Source organism: Phascolarctos cinereus, unplaced genomic scaffold, assembly GCF_003287225.1.
Source record: "Phascolarctos cinereus isolate Bilbo 61053 unplaced genomic scaffold, phaCin_HiC Scaffold_4;HRSCAF=312, whole genome shotgun sequence".
Taxonomy (NCBI): Eukaryota; Metazoa; Chordata; class Mammalia; order Diprotodontia; family Phascolarctidae; genus Phascolarctos; species Phascolarctos cinereus.
Genome location: NW_027555847.1, coordinates 704233966 through 704243839, shown reverse-complemented (window position 1 = coordinate 704243839; position 9874 = coordinate 704233966). Strand labels below are relative to the sequence as shown.

Genomic DNA, 9874 nt, shown 5'->3' with positions numbered 1-9874 from the left:
TCCTATGAACATTTTGGGTGGTCACCACCATCCTTCCAATCATCCCAACTCAACTTTAGTATCACATTCTATTCTTCATACTTATTCACCCATTCCATTGTCATATCATGCCTTTTCTACCTTCGTAACACATTTCCTCTCCACTCCAGCAACTCCAAAATATCTTGGATTCAATAAATGTAAAATTATTTACACACACACACATATTTACTTATTTTCAACATTCACTTTTATAAGATTCTGAGTTCCAGACTTTTTTCTCCCTCCCTCCCTTTCTTCTCCTCTCCCCAATATGGCAAGCAATTGATATAGGCTATATATGTATAATCGTATTAAACATATTTCCACATTAGTCATGTTGTGAAAGAAGAATTAGAATTAGAGCAAAAGGGAAAAACCATGAGAAAAGAAAAAGAAACAAAAAAGAGAAAATAGTATGCTTCAATTTGCATTGAGATTTCATAGTTCTTTCTCTGGATGTGGTTAACATTTTCCATAACGAGTCTTTTGGAATTGTCTTAGATCATTGTATTTCTGAAAAGACCTAAATTTATCAAAGTTGGTCATGCTGTAATGTTGTTATTACTGTGTACAATGTTCTCCTCATTCTGCTCACTTCACTCAGCATCAGTTGATGGAAGTCCAGGTTTTTCTGAAATCTGCCTGCTCGTCATTTCTTATAGCACAATAGTATTCCATTACTAAAATGTAAAATTCTTGCTGTGAACCAAAGAAGCATGGAGACTGAAAGCTTTGAGAGATCAAATTGAATCAATGAATTGATACTGTACTTCAAATTACCTTGGTTTCTCCTTCAGTCTAGATACACCAAGTATGAAGCTCTACAGGAGAAAGCTGATATTGAATGTGTTAAGATTATGATTGATATTTTGAAGTAAAAACTTCACAGGAAGAACACCTTTAGAGCAATTTGCACCTACACGATACCAGTCTTAATGTATACTTTTGTCGTAGTAAATGGACCACAGATCTGGAAGGTATCCAAATAAAGACCTGGATGATATTGAGAAAACACTGAACTCCTCATCCAAGTCAGTCATAGAAAGATGAGCACTTCCTCTCCAAAATGGAAAAAGAGGATTGATAGACATTTTCAGAGCATAAGATAAACAAGTTTAAAACGTTCAGAAAGACTGGTATTGCAGGGGAGGGGGAGGAGGAAATGTCCACAGAGCATAAAAATTAAAAACAAACAAACCACCCAATCCTATATTCACTTGTCTTTGGTCTGTTTCTACTTGAGACCTATGGGAAAAGATGAGGAGAGTGAGGTAACGATGATGATGATGATGTAGCTGATATTTATATGGTGCTCTGTGATTTCTACAGCCTTCAACTCCAGAACAATAAACTTGTCTTCCCACCCCTTGAACTGGACCTCAAGAGCAAAGAGTAGAGATGTATCTCTATCTCTATATCTATAGTTATCTGTTTATCTAATCATATCTCTCTTCCTACCAATATTTTCTATTAATCCATCTATATCAATGTGGAACAGTGCATAGAGCCCCAGGGCTGGAATCAGGAAGACATCTCCCTGAGTTCAAATATGTCCTCAGTCACTGACTAGCTATGTAACCCTGGGCAAGTAACTTCACCCTGTTTGCCTCAGTTTCCTCATATGTAAAATGAACTGGAGAAGAAGTGGCAAACCACTCCAGTATCTTTGTCAAGAAAACTTTAAATGGCATCTCCCTAAGAGTCAGACAGAACTGCAAAATGACTGAACACCAACCTTTATCTATACCTACCTTATCTCTCCGTCTATGTCTATCTGTTTGTCAATCGGTCTAATATATCTATCCATCTGTTTTCCTCTATCTGCATCTATCTGCTTATCATCTCTAACTACCTTACCTGATGTATCTATCTATTCCTCTATCTTTGTGACTCTTCCTCCCATCTCTTGGGCTCTTAGGAGGTTAGATGTATGCAACCTTGTTCCTCTTCCTGTTCCTTTCATGGCCTCTCTTGCTCTGTCCTAGGCTCCGGTACTTGATAGCACTCAAAGTGCTTCCTGAGGCGCCTGAAGGCCTAGGCTGAGTTCTTTCTAAATGGGAAATTGTGAGGAATGTGGCTGTTAATCAGCAGCCTCGTTGGGCTGGACATCCTGAGGCCTATTGTGCAGTGCCAGAGAAAAGAAAACTGCCATCTCTCAGCCAGGAATGTGATGAGGAGTGCAGGGACAGGGGGAGGAAAGTGGGAAGGAGCCGGAGGAGTGTCTAGTTGAAGGGGGAAAGCCAACTCAGACAAATAGATGGTGAGATGGTAGCTGTGTGGCAGAATTGTGCTTTCCTCCTAGCAGAGGTGGGTTAGACTTTCTTTGTGCTAAGACGAGAGATGCTGGTGGCCCCCATGGCTGTCAGCTTAATGGGACACTCTGTTGTCAGCATAATAGGACACTCCAATATCAACATTTGGGGTTGAGCCTTCTCTATATATTTGCTAAGAGGCAAATGGTCCTTGTATAATAAACACTGAACTTGTGGAAATCATAGGATCATGGAATCATTGAGCCAGAGATGGAAGAGAACTTAGTGGTCACCTAGTCTAATACCTTCATTTTATAAGTAGGGAAATTGAGGCCCAGAGAACAGGACCTAAACTTACAAATGGTGTGATCCTGGGGAAAATACTCTACTGTTAAGGCCTCAGTTTCCTCCTTTGCAAAATGGGTGTGTGACAGCACCTACTTTCCATAGATTTGAAGATCAAATGAAAAAATATATGTTAATGTGCTTTGCAGTCCTTACGGTTCTGTAGAAATGCTAGCTATTACTAGCCTATTAAATGAATACTTTCTTAACCATCTTGCCATTTTGTTCTCTTCTCCCACCTCTACTTCCCCCCCAAAACAACTCCCTCCGAATGGGTAACAGCATCATAGATTTAGAGACGGAATAGATCTTAGACTCCATTGTGTCCAGTCTCTTCATTCAAATGACGAGGAAACTGAGGCCCAGAGAGACCAAGTGACTTGCCCAGGGTCACACAGCTAGGAATAGTCACTGGTGGAGCTGGAATCCAGCGCTTCTTGATACCAATTCTGCCCCTCTACCACTATACTGGGCTGCCTCTGCACCTTTATTCTGATAACGCAGGATAAAGAGGCAATGAGGTGTCGTGGAAAAGAGATTGGTTTTCGATGTGGGAAACCATAATTCACTTTCTGATTCTACTGCTTGCTTTCTTGATATCCTTGGCCAAGGTAGTCTGATCTCCAGGTCTCCCCCGTGAACTTGCTAGATTCAATGGAAGCTCTTTAATTCCCTTCCAGCTCACTACCTGAGGTTCCCCCCCTCTCCAAGTCTCCCACAGCATATTCCCAGCATGTTCCCTTCCGTGACTTCTGCCCATTAGTGTTTGTCCCCTCTCTCAGCTCTGCTATTTCTTGACTCTTCCTTCATTAAAGGGCTTTCAGCCCTCATTATAAGGTTGCTTCCCAAGATTAGCCCCATCAAAGGAAGCTAAAAGAAAATCCCAAGTCCTGGGGTGTGTGTGTGTGTGTGTGTGTGTGTGTGTGTGTGTGTGTGTGTTGCATGTGTGTGTGTGTTGTATGTGTGTGCGTGTGTTTCTCAAGGAACAAAGGTTTCCAATAATCCCACCCCAGCCATCTCTAATTGTGCTTAGCAACCGAGCAATCATCCTCTGGAGCCAAGAACATGTCTAGCTTTGTTTGTGACTCTCGCTCCTAGTCAGAGGGAGGTTACATCCACTAAGCTTTGTTGGCAGTGGGGCCCTGAGAGCTTTCTCCCTGTTGTTTGAGTAAAGGATTAGCATCCTAAATTCTGGGAGAGGCAAGATGCTGCAGGGAAGGATTTGCCTTGTTCACTGCTTCTGGCCAGGGACTGGGTTTCTACCTCCCTGACTCTGGTTTGAGTCAATAGCTACTGGGGTTGCCTCTTGCTATCACAGGGAGAGGGCTGTTTAGACTCCATCATGAGCCAGGGTCCTGCATGGGAGAAGACAAGGTGAAGGGAGAAACTTGGTTTCCACCAGAAGCCCTGCTGAAAGTTGGGTGCCTTTTGGCTTTACAAGAGCCTGTTAATCCTGAGGGCCTAAGGGAATCCAGATCAACTCTGACTCTTCCTTTTCTTACCATTTTTCCCATCCTAGAGACAGCTGGCACAGGCTGTTCATAATCGGGGTAGTTTAGTCAATTAAGCTGAGATGTCCAGTCATTGAAACTGAAAGCAAGAGTGCAGAGTATCCCTGGTCCATGTCCCATCCCCCCTCCCCACCCCCTGCAAAAAAACGAAACAACAACGACAAAAAAACCCCTAGCCACAATCACAGTGAGCCACCAAATATTCAGTAATAATCACAAAAATCCCACCTTCAGTTTCCTCCTCTGTAAGATGATGGTAGGGGGAAGATGTCTGTGAACCTTCCAAGTCTAAATCCATGATGCCATTATCTTCCTTTCTTTACTAGTATCTACACATCTTTGTCTCTATAACATTACAGGAGAGGCTATGTTGTTGTTGTTTTTGAAATTTACTTGCCTTGAGTTGACAGGACTCTATGTATTTTTCCCTCAGACCCTTTATTTCATCCAATCCCTGGTATGAAAACTCACTCTAGATAAGATGACTCCTTTTTTAACTTATAGCCTTTGAGTTCATAAATTATTTACCCCGGCCATGTTCACATAGCTAGTACATTTCAAAAAGTGTTAATATTTACAAAAAGCTTTCTAGAAATCTGCCCCCTCACTTCCTCAGATAGGTAGTACAAGTATTATCTCCGTTTGAACAATGGGGAAGCTGAGGCTCAGAAAGGCTAGACAATTGACCCAAGATCACAAAGTCAGCAAATTTTCATTCTGAGACTTGAACCCAGGGACTCCAAGCCAACAGCGTTTTCTGCTAGGCAGCACCAGTGTCGCTTTGAGCAATCACTTCAATGCCTTGAGGCTTAATTTCCTCCTTTGTAAAATAAGAAAGTCGAAAGAGATGGTTTCTGAAGTCCCTTCTCGTTCTACATCTCGATTCATTACAGGAAACACTTTCCCTTCCCTAGGGAGCCTAACCCTCGAGAGTGCATACAGGTTAGGAGAGTGAGAGGAGTAGTTGACATATACCCCCATAAAACAGAAGAGAAAGGAACCATGTTGGCAAATTCCCCCTGGCACCTAAAACCTCTCAGCTGGGCTCTACCCTGCCTTTCCAGCCTTACTATGTGTCATTGTCCAGTCATTTTCAGTCATGTCCGACTCTTCACGACCCCGTTTGGGGTTTTTTGGCAGAGATATTGGCACTGGGGAAAGGATGAGGAATCCCTCTAGTCGTAGCCATTTCACTAATGTAGATCGATAATATGATAAAAATTCTGGCTCCAAAGTCAGAGAAACTACTTCTGATCTCTTACACCTGTGTATTCTCACCTAAGTCACTCAGCCACCTTGGTTCTCAGTTTCTGTATCTGTAATAATTATAAAAGCTAGTATTTATGAAGCACCTTAAGGTGTGTGACGTACTCGGCAAATGTTATTTAATTTGATCCTCGTACCATCCCTGTAGAATGGGTGCTCTTATCCCCATTTTACAAGTGAGGAAAGTGAGTCACAGAGAAATTAAGTGACTTGCCCAAGGTCAAACAGTAAGTATCTGTGGCTGAATTTGAACTCAGGTCTTCCTGACTCCAAGTTTAGTGCTCTATGCTGCCTTCCCAGCCAAATTATTATCTTGTATCTATTTTGAAAATAGCTATACTTGCTTCCACTTCCGGGAGCCAAGATGGCGGAGTGAAAAGGTAGTTGCTCTCACTCTCCCCTATCAACCTCTGAAAACCCAGAAAATATCACCCCAGAAAAAAAAAAACAACAACCCTGGAACACCTGAATTAGAAGAAAGACAAGGAGCAGCAGTGCAGTAGCCCAGCAAACGGGTCTCCTAGTGCCTCAGCAAAAACAAGGGGCCCCAGGGGAATAAGTACCCTGTGGCATTCATCTGAAAGGAGGTGAAGAAAACAACCTAAAGGCTTCCTAAAGCCCCGACCTTGCTGATTCCAATCCAACACCAGGTGAGCTGTAGGAGCCCTGAAGCCCCCAATTGTGAAGAGATCCTGAAGCCCAGGTGGTAGAGCAGGCAAACACCAAAACCTGGACCTCCAAGTGCCTCAGTGAGGGTGGGGGGAACCGGTGGAAACCATCTCAAAAACCACCAGGAGTCTCGGCAATCCACCGCAAAGGAATCTGTCAGTGCATTAGCAGAAACGAGGGAGACAACACTGCAGGGTGCCCCAGGCAGATAAACATCCTGCAGCAGCCATCTAAAAGGAGCAGAAGAAAGCTAAAGGAAAGGAAAAGCAGGCAACCTAGAATTGCCTGAAAGTTCCAGCCTTGCTGATTCCAGCCCAACACAAGGTAAGCTGCCAGAAACCTACAGCCTCCAATTCCCAGCATAAAAGGCCCCAGAACGCAGAGCCAGTGACCAAGACCTAGGCTGCCAACACAAGAAGCTTGGGTCAGTACCCTCTGTGCCCCAGCAGGAGAGCTCAATCTCTTTAAAGGCCAGGGGATAAAGAAACACCATGAGTAAAAAGAAAGGTACCATAGATTCATATTATGAGAAGAGTGAAGATCAAGACAGAAATTCGAAGAGGAAAATAGGTATACTTGAATATGTCTCCCAGGCTAGACTGTAAATTTCTTAAGGACAGATACTGTTTCACTTTTGACGTGAAATCTCCTGAGCCTAACAGACATGGAATATAGTGGGAATTCAATAAATGTCCGTTGATTGATTGCTCTACATCAGTGTCGAGAGCTTCCATACTGGGAGTTTCTATAAAAGCCACACGTGTAGAATTAAAAAAAAAATTAGGTTATACGGATCTGCCAATAAAAGGTAGAAGACTTAACTTGGGCACAGGCAATGGTTGGCCTATCTTCTCTTTGCCCAGCGGTAAAATGGTTAACTGCCTCATACCAGCTGCTGAAAGCCAGGAAACATGAAGTCAAGGGCAGACCACTTCCCTTTGTCTCCTTCCGCAGAAGGGTATGCTAAGCATGAAGCTACAGCATTGAGGGGCACCGTGAAGGCCAGCAGGTCTAAAATTAGCCCCACTGCCTTTGTGCTCATTCATGGAGGCTCTAATGAGGGTCACATTGTTCCACCAGAGGTCTCCAGAGCCACGAGCTGGTGACAGCAGGCAGTAGTGGCCCCTCTCGTTCCCTGGCCTTCCAAAGGAGATGCTGGCTCAGTGGCCTTGGCATTGATCAATCAACAAATATTTATTAAATGTTTACTATGTGCCAGGCACTGTACTGGGTCCTGGGGGATAGATACAAGGGTAAAAGAAACAGTCCCTGCTAGGAAGAAGTTTACACTGTAGTGAGGGATACAATAAATACATATAAAAATAGATACAACATAAATATAAAATGAATATATACAAGCACACACGCATACCATATATGCATATATGTATGTATTTATGTACATATGGGCATAGATGCATAAGTAGCATCTACATGTGTATGCATTGCATATCTATTTGTATATTACATATACCTAGGTGCATGGATTACAGATATGTGTATGGATGCATTAATATATGTATTAATGTAGATATACATTAGGTATTAATAATAGGTATACATTACCTATGTCATATACATTACTTTAACTATATATGTATGTATATAGTTTACTGAATTTAACTTCTCTAACTCTATATGTATATATATATAAATAATAAAGAGATAAATATATAATGAATAAAATTATAAACTAAAATATATAGAATATGTAGTTTACTATATATAGTATATATAGTTACTATATGCTATATATATATAGTAAAGTATATATACTGTATGGTATACATACTATACAGTATGTAGTTATAGTATAGTTATGGTTTGTATTTATAGTTACCATATAGTTACACATGCACACATATTAGTTAAATGCAAGGAAGTTTGGAAAGAAGGGCTTTGGCATTTCCAGTGATTGACAAGGGCTTAATGAAGAAGATGGTGCCTGACTTGCATTCGAAATGGTTGGTTGCTGTTTTTCCTTCTTGAAAAGGACCAAAACAGCATCGCTATGCTAGAGTCAAGGTACAGAGTGTCTGACTGTGACTGATCAGAACAATTTGAGCTCGGAATGTTCTACCACAGGTCAGACACAAATAGTCCATGTGAACATTTGGGGTGGATTTTCTAAATTTGTGCATCCTGTGTTTCTTTTGATCTACTTCAATTCTGCTTCAATCATAGAGCAGAGTCATGCTGGGTGGTCCTGTGCCAATGTCTCCAATGTCACACAATCAATTGCAAAGTTATTCAGAGAGACCTTGAGAGTGTCCTTATATTGCTTCTTCTGACCACCATGTGGATGCTTGCCCTGTGTGAGTTCTCCATTAAATAGTCTTTTTGGCAAGAGTACTTTTCATATTGGAACAAGGTGGCCAGCCTATTGGTGTTTCACTCTGCAAAGTAGAGTTTGAATGCTTGTCAGTTTAGCTTGAGAAAGGACCTCAGTGTCTGGTATCTTATCCTGCCAGGTGATCTTCAGAATCTTCCCGAGATAATTCAAATGAATTCAGTGATTCAGTTTCCTGGCATGGTGCTGGTAGACTGCCCAGGTTTCACAAGCATACAACAATGAGGTCAACACAACTGGTCTGTAGCCTTTCAGTTTGGTAGTCAGCATATCTCATCTCTACCTCACTTTCCTTCAGAGCTTCGCCAACATTGAGCTAGCATCTGGCAAGGCGTTCATCAACCTCATTGTGAATGTGTCCATCCCTGGAAAGCACACTGCCAAGGTTAGTGAATTTATCCACAGCATTCCAAATTTATCCATTTGCTGTAACAGATGGTTCCACGTGTGGATGGTGTGGCAGCTGATAGAGCACCTGTGTTTTCTTGGTGTTGATTGTTAGGCCAAAATTAGCACAAGCAGCAGAGAATCGATGCATGTTCTGTTGCATCTCAGCTTCAGAGGCTGCGTTGAGTACACAGCCTCCTGCCAACGGAAAATCATGCACCAACACTCCCTCCACTTTGATCTTGGGTGCACCTATACTAAACTTGGAACTATCCAGAGAAGATTAGCATGATCCTGCACAAAGATAACATGAAAATGCGTCAAGTATTCCATATTTGAAATGAACGAATAAAAAACATGTATCTAGCAGTTATATAGCTTTAAGGTTTATGAAACACTTTACATGTTATTTTTTAAAAAGTGCTTACTATCGCAAAGCCCTATGATAAGTGTCAACCACGCAAATAATCAATCAATTAACGTTTATAAAGCCAAACCAGGTGCCAGACACTGCACATGGGGATACAAAAAGACACAAAGTATTCTCCCTGCTTTCAAGGAGCTTCCATTCCGAGGGGGCAGATGGCGGATCTGGAAGTTTCAGCTTCTAGTCAGAGGGAAGTCTCAGGTGAAACAGCAAAGCGGGTACATTTCCACCGATAAAGTACTATCGGTTTCTGACGTTGGCCCACTTGACAGGACTTTGGTAGAAAGAACTTTCTTTTCTGGGTTTTTAGTGTCTAAGGCAACCACACTGGCGGAAGCTCTTGCCAGGGCTCTTCTCCACAGGGGCTGCTTCCCAGGATGATGGCCTTGAGGGCTGGGCTGGAAACAGGATCAGTTTTCTTAAAGGAAAAGAAGGGCTCTTTGAGGTGAGGTAAGAGAAAGTATGGGGGCAGCTAGCTGGTGCAGTGGATAGAACACTGGGCTTGGAATGAGGAAAATTCATTTTCCTGAGTTCAAATCTAGCTCTCTGTGCCTCATTTTCCTTATCTGTCAAATGTGGGGGGTTGGACTCAGCCACTAAAATCCCCAAATCTGTAATCCTATTATCTTCCTTTATTTACTAGTAC

The 9874-nt window shown here is 42.2% G+C and overlaps 1 non-coding gene across 1 annotated transcript; it reads left to right on the top strand.

The window, feature by feature from the left end:
• Window positions 1-9037: 9037 nt before the first annotated feature.
• On the top strand, window positions 9038-9140 carry LOC144457272 (U6 spliceosomal RNA). Its single transcript, XR_013486593.1, has one exon. It is a non-coding gene; the product is annotated as a U6 spliceosomal RNA (small nuclear RNA).
• The last annotated feature ends 734 nt before the right edge of the window (window positions 9141-9874 follow it).